The sequence below is a fragment of the Mycteria americana genome, chromosome Z (genome assembly GCF_035582795.1).
Source record: "Mycteria americana isolate JAX WOST 10 ecotype Jacksonville Zoo and Gardens chromosome Z, USCA_MyAme_1.0, whole genome shotgun sequence".
In the NCBI taxonomy this organism is placed as follows: Eukaryota; Metazoa; Chordata; class Aves; order Ciconiiformes; family Ciconiidae; genus Mycteria; species Mycteria americana.
This window is the reverse complement of record NC_134396.1, coordinates 52,801,565-52,813,331: the sequence shown is the minus strand read 5'-3', so window position 1 is coordinate 52,813,331 and position 11,767 is coordinate 52,801,565.

The window sequence follows — 11,767 nt, the reverse complement described above, 5'->3', positions numbered from 1 at the left end:
AACTTGAACAGCAGTTAGACCTGCTGTAAGAGGCACAGTTCTGGTAAATCCAAGAAGCAGTACATGGCCAGCAGCACACAACCTTTGGCAGGGAAAGGGTCAAGCCAAGAGGAAGCTACTGGCTGAGTTCCTGGGACTGAAGGACATCATTAGCTCATCCTTGAATAAGAACTGCACAAGAAGCCTGGCTTGGTTCCTGGGACTGAAGGACATCATTAGCTCATCCTTGAATAAGAACTGCACAACAAGGCATTAAAAACCATCCTGAAAAAGCCACAGAATATTATGTATCAGCATGTACAGCACTAGGGAGAAAATTCACTGATGGCAGCAAGTGCATGAATCTCCTTTATTCTTCATTGTGCAAAATGAGATTAAGAGTTTCACAACTGTAGATTAGAAAAGCTTCCCATTCCTATGTAAGCTTCCAGGGAAGCCAACAAATTACTCAAAAAGCCAGGGCGCGAAGGCAGCAAATAATCCACAGTTAGCCACATGGCAGTGAAAAAAAAAAATCCTTAAAAGTTATTGCGTAGTACCAAAAGATGAAGACCTTTAGGAAAGGCAATATTTTGTGTGAAGGGGAACAAGACATTCTCCTGGTACACTAACAGCAGACATCTCAAGATGTGTGTGCTTCCCGGGGATATTGAATCCTGCTCACAACAAGCCAGGGAGTATATCTACTAACCAGATCTGAAAGACCAGCTGAGAGTACTTATCTGTAGAGTGTAAGGAATGTATGGAGATGGGTATTAGAAAGACTGCAATAACAGAGGACAGAGCATTCATTCAATCCAAATCAAATTTCAGGGATAGTCGATAGTAAAGGTGTTCTCACTTTTCCCTCTTTCAAGCAGAGATAATACTGTCTTTTATCTGTCTAATCTATTTATATTTCATGCTCTTTAGAACATAGAATCTACTTATTATTCACATGCAGAGAATCTAGTATGAAAGATATATTCCTATTGTGGTAACACCATAAGACAACAAGAAAAATAGAGAAAATGAAAATTAGTATGTGTTTATATCACAGATAGTATCTCCTCACATTGCCTAGCAAAAAAATTTCTAAGATTAAACTAGAATTAACCTACAAATTAACTAAAATACCTTCCTATCAATGCTGTCCAAGGATTAAAAAGTTGATCCTGAAGATAATTATGGGAAAAAGAAAGATTTCACATATTTGACAATCTAAATGTCCTGCACTTTATGAAAAAAAAAAAAAAAAAAAAAGGGGGAAAAGCTCCCAGTGCTGATTTGCTGAGGTGATGATTGGTTGCTAGAAACAATGAGAAGAAAGGTCTGCTCTCAAAGACATTTAAAAACATATTTTGACATTCAGATAACAGCACTGTACAGCTGAATAGCAGCTGTATATCCTTTGTTACTGGATGCTATGTAACTTTCATAAAAAGCTTGCTTTGACATCAAGTTTGGACATGAAATTTAAGCACTTGTTGTCAGCTACTGATATCTGTCAGGAGCAAGCTCCAGCTTCAGAGACTTCAGGTTAGATGTAAAGAATAAAAAATAGCATTAAAAAAATAATGTTTCCATTTTTTTAACCTTTGTCTCCTTTCATTTCGTGTTTTCCAGTTGGTAGAATGAAGAAGGTATTGTATCGTATAAGGACTTTTATACAGAACAACATTATTTTCAGGTTCACATAGCAATGATATAATATATTTTTCTATTTTTGTCTGCCAGAGTCTTGAGCTGTGAAGGTTTTTTTAATTATATCCTATCATGCATATCATAATAATAACCACAATATGCTAATTCTTTTCCAGCAGTATAATAGCCCATAATTGCTACTCAGAGTTGCATCCACAGAGGTAAACTGGCTGTGATCCATGAAGAATAGCCAGGTAACAGCTTTGAAGAAGCAGTGATGTCTCAGCTCAAGGGGTACAATCCATCTAAACACACAAAAGGGCCTATGGGTCTACACTGCACAGCATGCTACCATGCTGACCCCCAAGGCTGCTCCAGACAAGCTAGCTCGAATATCCAGAGGAGCATAGCTGGGTTAATGCAGTGGTGTTGGGCTACTAGGTGACAAGCTTGTTCGGGTATATCTCAATAGCGGTGTGTTGCACATGCAGGCTTTGTACCAAATCTGCTGGTGCAAGGCTGAGCTGAGGCTTAAAGGTCTAGGACCTCCAAGCCCTTATTGATATAAAATGAAAGTTTGCAAAACATATTTTCCCTGTTCAGTGGATTATAGCCCACTTTAAACAGAGGCAAAACATGTTTCCTGTTAACGGAAAGAAAAGTGGTCTCCTTTAAAACAGGTTTGAGATGCTGCATCTAAAAATTAAAAAAGTGAGATTCTTTCATAAGAAAAATTGGACACAGCACAGTTAGTAAACCTGTTATGGAGCTTTGCAGTGACAACTGACAGACAGTAAAAAGAAAACTTTTTAGTAAAAACAAATTGTTCAGCAATCAAGGCACACTAGCATAAGGCCAGTGGGAAAAAGCAAGAAGGAGAGTCGCTTGAGCTGTAGATGTTAATGCAGTATAGGTAAAACTCTCCCATTATTTGGCTCACATGAGGAAAGAGAGATGAAGAACTACAGGAAGTAAGTGTAAGTAGAATTTAATCCTGGATATATAAAGCTATCTCATCACATTAATCATGACCACATTATGGAGCATCTACATACCAAAAGAGAACAGGTGAAAAGAGTAAATGTCTTAAAAGAGTAAAGAAATGTCTAAAAGAGTAAAGAAAAAAGAGTATAAAATCTTGGAAGGACTGATAAGGACACACCCTGACACATTTGTAACCAAATTTATTTATTTCTGCAGATAAAAGTAAACTGCTATCAAAAACATCCTCTATTTCACAGTGTCTTGTAAGTTGTTTTGCTTGAGGTTTGACCAAGGCTATTTAAAATATTCATAGTCAACATTATACATGCACATGTGCACAGACGCTCTGGAAGGATTGTACTGCTGTCACTACCTTTAGTTTGAACCTTATTCAGGTCACCCTAGACCCTGTGGGACTGCGCTGTTTTTTACTGTCTAGTAGCTCAGACATGATTTTCTCTGGAGATAGCTGCCCAGGAAGACCCTTTTGACAGAATGGAAACCCTCTACCAAGAAACCCCCAAGGGAACAGTTTGAAGATCTCCTTACTATAGCTGCTGAGAGAATACAAATGTATAACAACACAACACCAGACCTCTCCTAATTGAAAGCAGGAATTTGCTTGGTTTCAGTTTATTTGCTCATTTGTTTGCTTAGAGTGCCAAACTGGCATTCTTACAAAAGCAGTGAACCCAGAAATTTCGGTTCAGAGATGTGCAGCTTGATAGAAGGAATTGCACAGGAAGCCCTTTTCTTCTCCTGCCCCTTTGCAGCTTCACTCTAATTATTTGTCAGTGGATAGTATCAGCTGTATCAGTGGAAGAACAAAGGCTCAGCAGAAATATCCATACATATCCACAGTGTGCAGCTGCTTGCCCTTAACATCTTGTAAATTGCACTGCAATGAAAAATAAAGCTTTCGCACTGTAGGAGGTAAGATTGCAATGTAAAATAAGGAGGGTATTGGGATTGGTCACTAAAGGAGTATTCAGCGATGACAAGTGATGTAGTGTAATTAGTGAAGATCAGAGGAAAGAAATTTTAAAGCATTTCACATCAGGATCTGCTGGAAATGCTACAACTTTTTATACATGCTAGTGCTAAACTGATTTATTGTTGCTATTCATGACTAACAGAATTTATAATAATTTAAGATGTGAAAGCTTTCAAAAATCTTCCATGCTAAACAGATTTAGAGTGGGAGCACACAGTGTGATTTTACATATCAGCTGTGAAACAATCTTACGAAAAGCCCATGCCTTCAGGGGTCTTTTCCTCAGGGCCACTATTCATGATAGTGGTCGTACAGTATCTGATCCCATGATATTCACCAAAATCACCGTTTTTGTCTGCACTAGCATCTGCAATAGTTTTTTGTTTTAACTATGCAAAGAGACCCACTACTTTTGCTGGTTCTTTCCCCTACACATGACTTTTCTTCCTATTACTTACTCTTTCTCCTGCAAGGGAAAATTAGAAAGCATTAAGCAGTAAATCATACCTTAAAATAATTTATTCCTATACAAATAAAAGCACTCATGAGCATCTCCAAAGGATTTTTTTTCCAGAGGTTCTAACCAGCAGCAATTTAACATTTTTCTCTTAAGCATGCAGGAAAAGGATTCACCTCAGAGGTGAAAAAGCTTTCAAGTCAGATGTGGGGCACGTACAATGAATGCTAGAGAGCAAGCAGTTCACTGAAAATGCTTATGCGTTAGTAATGTAAATGCATTCAGACTGTATGACAGGAACAAATAACTTCATACAGCAAAACCAGCTAAACTCAGACACATGCTAAAAACAAAAAGTGTGATGGTTTCCACCAATTGAGCAGTTCTAGAGTGTCAAAGGGATTATATACTGTCTGAACACATAGTGTGTACATAGAACCTCACATACAGCTTTGAGAGTGAAATCTAACAGTAGGCTTTATCACCATTAAGGCAAACAACGTTGTGTCAGCTTCAAAGAGTACAAAGGATTTGCTAGGGGGTATGCAAAGAAGCAAAGGTATCTTACAGATGCAGTAAGAAGTCTTTCAACAAGTCAGCTTCAACTTTTTAGCCTTCTGGCCCCAGCAGCACCTCCAGTACCTCTGCCCTTGGTGTCCCAGTATGGGAGTAACAAACTGCTCTGGCCCTGTGTGCTGAAAGAGCAATCAAGAAAGTGTGAGGAGGAAGCAATCATTAGTGGCTTTTATGTAACAACTTCATTAGAGCCAGGCTTAGACCAATACATTCCTCCCTGATCTCTTTTTAATCGAATAGCCACTGGTGACAATGAAAGGAGTGCTGTAAACGTGTGGCAGCTGCTGCATTGGCCAACTGATTGAAATGTCAGAATTAAAAGCATGAAATATTGACTGGAACTATAATAGCTTTGTATCCTTGGTGGATCAAGGGCAGAAAAGGCACTATGACATTGCCACAGCCTTCAGTAACATGCATATGATTCACAAACCCAGATTAATGTGTTTTCTGTGCCACACACTGCCTCAGCATACAAAAAGATCAAATAGAAAAAGGAGAGCACAGACACCCAAACAAACCAAGGAAGTGAGACTACAGGTGAGGCAAATAGACCAGAACAGCTCCTTGGAGGAAATTAATTTTAAGGGTTTCAGTGATGATTAGGACATGTGGCAGATACAGGGACCTATCCAGGGCAAAGGGACTGCATAAGAGAAAACACCAGCCAGAGACTAAAGGGAGACAAAGATGGGCAGAAAAATGGAAGGAGCATCAGGAGCAGAAACAGACCAGGGAAGAGAAGCTAAACAAAAGTAAACAGAGAATTTGTAGGGTACAAGGAAACATAGTACAAGTGAAGTATGATGCCAGTGAAGATATCCAAGAAGGTGGTGGGGTAGGCCAAACTGCAGAATGTAAGTCCTTTAGCAAAGCTCATATGGACTGAGGGAGCAAGGCTGACAGGAATGTAAAGTGAGCAAACAGCATATTTTAATTATTGCATGCACAGCAAAGACATCTTTAAATGTTTCAGGCAGTGATGGGGGAGGGGACCATTCTGTTTTGAAATATTCTCCTTGCTTGAAATACACTGTCATCTTTGTGTAATGGTGGATACCACTAAAACCTGAAGAAACTGGTAACCTAGAAAGCCTCCTCAAACCTTCCTCTGTACAGCAGCTCTGGAAAGATAGTGATTAAAACTATAACCTATTTAACTTAAATAGGTTAGCTCACTTAAATAGTGTCTCACAGAATAAGTGTTTGAATTCTTATTTCAGCTTCTAGATGACCTTGGATTGTCCGTGTGAACACACAAAGATGACAGCAGGCTACACGCTGCAGAACAAACTGTTGTAGCAAGTTGTTGTCAACAAGCCTGGTAAAAGCATATGACCTGCTCTACAGAGCAGCATTATTCCCAGTCATGCATGTCTTTAAATCACGTCTGTGTACACTCAGACTCCATTTTTTTTGGCTTCATAACGAGTAGTGATCATCAGGAAATGCTTAACTGTAATACCACAGATCTACAGATTATCTCTGGTGCTACCTCATTCCCTTGCGATCTCTCTCAAAACAAAGAGTTTGTGGTTTGTGTTTGCATTGCATCTCTCTCTCCTTGAGGATGAAACACAAGATTAATCCCATTTAAACAAGTAAACAGAAAGGGGTGTGAAATGTTAAAGGGTTTCTACATCTGTCATGTCACCAGAAAGCTTTTCTTGCCCCCTGTAGAATTTTACACTAGATGCATTTCACCAAAGAGCCAATGCACTTGCCATAGCTATTCCTATACCTATATAGGTATCTACCTACGCAGATACCTATTCTTAAAAGCTGCAGAAAACAGTAGATCTGAGCTTCCTCTTGGAGCCAAAACCAAGCTAGTGAAGGTTCAACAAGAAAGCCATGTTATGTGCTCTAGTGATAGGCAGCATTTCACTTTCCATCTTCTAACCAGAAAAACTAGACTGCAATCAGGGAACACTCCTTAGTCAACTTTCTTCAGAAGAAATCAGCATTAAAATCCCAAATGTCAAAGCACAGAGACTTTGATGGTATCCTGCAGAGGTAACATCAGAGGCAGGAGAAGGTGAAAGTAAAACTACGCCCAAACCACCTATCATTCATGTACAATTCAAAATACAGACAGCATTCCCTAGCTACTGAAAAAGTTTCTTGAGCTTCATGATCCATGCAGCTAACCTCATACTACAGGGCTATGCTGTCCCTGTATGCCTTCCAGCGGAAAGTTTGAGTGCAGATTTCACTTACCAGTCTGGCAGCCACAGAAGAGAATGATGGAATTACTCTGTAATTACAGACCAAACATGCAAGGCAATGAGCTTCTTCCACAGTGTGTTGAAATCATCCCTGTTTTCCATGCCCTTTTCAAAGGTAACCCTCCTTCCCCACAAATTTAATGAATTACAACTAGCTTAGCTGAAGTGTCTCACCTTAGAATTGGATTTATAGCCATTAGTAGAGATATGAGAGACTAGACATTTTCGCCTGTCAATATTATTCTAATAGGAAACCCAGAATTTCCTCTCCACCTAAGCAAGGGATAACATAATCTAGTTCAAGGCAGTATACCTTGTATACATAACCCAGAAATACTTGATAGATTTTAACGGTCTTCAAATCAGACAACATATATACTTACATTGACATCATTTTAATACATTCTGATTAGAAGTTTCAGACAGTATTTCTTTTCCAACTTCTCCTTCCTTCCAATGCACACATCATTTAAATAAGTTTATCTTAATTATTTTCATGTTGATTTTTTTTTCTAAATAGGTGAGGCAAGCAGCACGGAAGGAAACAAATTGAGACTGGGAGAAACTTAAACATCTCATTTCAAAAAAGATCTTCAATTTACATAGGTCCTTATCACACCAAAACACATTTGTGCAACAGCATCATCAGTGATAACAGCAGAGGTGTGGAAGGAGTAGTGTTTGTTCCTGCAGAATCACAGGAGGACAATATGTAACAGATTATTATTTTTTTTTCTGGGATCTACTGAGCTGATGGCCAATACTTTTCTCATATTCACGTTCTTGCCAAACAAGCAATGGCTATTTTAAAGGTATCTGTGGCAGACACTTAGAGCTAGGTTTTCAGGAGTGCTGAATATCCACCCCAGCAGGAATCAACAGCACCTGCAGGCACTTGGCCTTTCTAAAAAACAGGGCTATAAATTTCAGTAGATTTTCTCACTGTGCTGTTATAACAAGATAAAGTAGGTCACAATTTCTACCTACATTGTCAGTGACCTTTTATTATTCGTGTTATTTTCAATCTTGGCATAACACATTTGTATTCCAAAAAACTGAATTTACTGCAGTTACAATAGAAAACATATATGCATATAGTATATTTAAACACCTATTGAATATGTACACAAAATCATAGCAAAAAAACCATAAATGTTAGCTGGAGTATAAATATGCCTCATGATAGATAACAGACTAACAGATAAACATGCAAGATAACAGACTAAACATAGATCCTGACCAAAGCTAATCTGGCTGTTTTCAAAATACAGTGCTTGTTCCTCTAGGTATGAATTCTGAATAGTGACCGAGATATGCTACTGTTAGTCAGCACAACCTGTTCATCAGAGCACTTGCAACTGTGAAATGTTGCTCTGTATGGAGAGATATCAGTAAAAATGTCATGAACAAATTCATTCAAATGCTGCCTCACTCATGACTGAGGGATCAGAGATATTAAAATGCAATGAGAGTTTCTCACAATCATTGCCAAGCCTTAGTGGACTAGATGGGTATCAGCTGCCTGTGCAGACAATTAGCAGCAGAATTGAAGCCAAGACTCTGAAGGTGGAACAAGATTTTAAATTCAATGGTAAATCTTCCTTCTGTTTTTGACCAACAGAGAAAAGACCTCAGTTATGAAGACCATAATTCTTAGTAGCACCTGACACTTACCTATCTGTCATGTACTTTGAGACCAGAGTTATGTACTGTAGGTCAGATAAAGCCTTCCATTCCTCTCTGCAGAACTTCTATTTTGTCCTTCTTTTTCTGTTTATTGTTATGATTAAAGGAGGAAAAATCCTGGTACATGCAAGAGCATATGTTTGTGTGAAACCTGTCTAATTAATTGCTTGAATAGCTGTAGGCAGAGTTGATGAGCAGAATAGATAAGAATTCAATCCGGGGGTGAAGGGATTATGTTCTGAGGAAATCAATGGTTTGTATAGATATATCTTTAGGTTTTGCAGCTATTATTTGCGGAATGCATTTGAAATAGATCATTCACAATGTGTTCACATTTAATTCTCAATTTAATCATTAAAACATTCAACTCGGGTGACTGGGCAGCCTCCTTTCCATGCAGGCTACTGTTGTGTATTAGGCCCAGATACAGTGACCTTTGCCAAATCCTGCACTATTGCTAGCTCTTCTGAGATCAAAGTGAAGTGAAATCAGTTTTTCATGAATGTTTTTCCTTTCCTTTATGGCTGCTGTTGATGGTGCTTGTGGAATGATGCATGAAAAGACAGGCTGAACAATCCTGATCCCAAAGAACTAGCCTCTCCAGAATAAGGTGTTTTGAAATGCAGCATCACCTTTCTTGAAGACAGGTGGAGAAGAAAGAGATTATCGTAGCATGTTGCTGGCCCATCCTAGTAACAAACTAAACTAGTTTCTGCTCAGCTGTACAGGTCAGCAAATGAGGAATGGAGCCCAGAGTCTTCACGTTGCCAAAGCACAGACTGCAGAGGTCACGGTATGCCTGGCAATCCACAAAGAGAAATGAAGACAATTCCTCTACCCCTTTACTTTGGCAACATAGAGTTACTAGAGCATACTTACACGAAGACTGCGTACCAGTGTAAGAGTTTCACCCAGAGAATGTTACTTTTTCCTGATGAACAGTGTTTTTCTTCTAAGTCCTTTACCTCACTGGTCTGAACACATTCTGTTATAGGCAAATTAAGCAAAATCTTTTGTGATTTTAATATCCATCTTTTAGAAACACACTTTTCAGAACACGTTTGCCATATCTCAGTTCTTGTGTCTGATATCTGTCTCTGATGATTTACAGATTTCCCATTAAAACTGGCAACCAAGTATCTCATGCTATGTTCTGAAATAGAGGGAGAATACTACAAGTATTTTAGTAAACACTCTGTGTTGAGTAATACATTTTTAAATATTATGGAGCATATTTTAAAATAAAAATCACAACTGCTGTACTCAGTTCTCTAGGAGAGGCCATATCTGCAAAGAAGTTCTCAGCTACAGAAATGAAAAAATCTTTATAAATGTCAGTAGTTAACTCTATGTTTGTTACAACTAGATTTAGGATAAATTCTGCAGTGAAACAATGTATAAAAGTGTTAGAGCTAGATGGACAATAATTTATTATTTAACAGCAGGTCTCCCCACGCTAACAGCAAGAGTAACAGGCAAACAAAGAAATCTAAAATGCCAAGGAACATAGTAGAAAAAGAAAGTGTCCAGATAAAGAGAAGAAATCAACTCCCAGGGAAGAGATATCTCTTCCTGAATTTGCATTTTAATTCTAAGGGTTCAATTGGGAAGAATGCTAGTTTAATCCAGAATCCTCGTTCCTCTGAATAACAACAACAACAAAATTAAGAAGGTGGATAGAGATGTAACAAGAAGAAAAGAAAATAATACTTCTTTAAGAAAAGAACTCCCTGGACTATTGAAAGCTAAACTGAGAGCCCTGCAGGCTAGCTGAATCAACTGAGGATGATTTTTTTTCTTGAATTATAACTACATTTCAGTTCTGTAAATCAAAAATTTAACCCTTCTTGTCAGAAGAAACTTGTTGACATCTTAAGCTAATATTTGGAGTGGATTTAAGGGACTCCAAGGGGCACAAACACAATTTTTAAAAGAGAAGAACTATTGTTACAGAAAAACATTGTGAGGAAGAGGGGACAACTCCCATTAAAGACCACCATAAGTAAACCTTACTGAGGGTTAAATGCAATTTCTTGTCATCATACATTTGAAGGCTCTTGGACACATCTTCAAAACTATGAAAAAGGGAACTTATCCAAATGGAAAGAATGAGTCACTTCATTTCTTCAAAAGCATCAAAGAGATCAGTTTTCTTTTGGTATCATTTTTTATAACCTTAATAGAGAATTAAACATCTCCTGATCATACACTTATTTTTTAAAAGATGAAATTTTAGCTTTAAGTCTCCAAACATAAATCATAACGATTCTTCAGAGAGTATTTCTGAATTTTGCACCGCAGAAATTTCAATTTATATGCTGTATCTATGTTGTAAAAGTTAGGGGAGAAAACAAGATACCTCTGTACTTGTTTTATTTATGCTCTCTTTTGGAAAATGAATACTATGATTTGTCCATCCAACATCAAACCCCAACATTTTAATACACATTAAGAACTCAATAAATGAGAAACCTCCAGAAGCAGTTGCCTGTAGGGAATCAGTATTTCCAACATTGTCAGTATAGGACCAGAAGCTGTTCAGCAGTTGCATCAATTACCTGGAAGCAAAAAAATACGAAGTATGTAGATAATATAAAGACTGGCAGAGTGATACATACTGGTGTACACAAACAATAGAATTTCAGTAGACCCAAATCTAGGACAAGCCAGAACAGTGACAACGACACTTGGATCACAGTAGACAAGAAACTGAACATATACTCTCAGGTGCAAAACTGACCCTCCCCCCCCCAAAAAAAAAAAAGTTGGGTAGTACACAGTTGAGTAATACACAGGAAGGAACACAAAGGCTTCTCCCTTTTTATTGTGCTTAGTTGAGATCAACAGCCAAGTAATGCATTCAATCCATGCTCCACTTCTTAAGATGAAATATCACAAATTGAAGAGGCTGCAAAAATTGAGGCAGTACTTGGAAAAGTGACCTAATTGTAACAGACTTCACGTCATCAAAAAAAATAGGTTATGAAAACTTATTGAAGAATTATTTGCTTTTAAATAGCCAGCCTGGAGAATGGGGTGAACAAACTGGACGTCCGCAGTCTGTGGGGGTCCAGTCTTTGGGAGATACTGAATTCTCTATAGTCAAATGCCATGCTGATGGCAACATAGTCCAGAAGAACTTTACAAAGGTAAGTGAGCAAAAAGGTGACAGAAGAGCTTCAGCAAAAATAAATTTAAGATGATGCCTGCAGGGAAAAA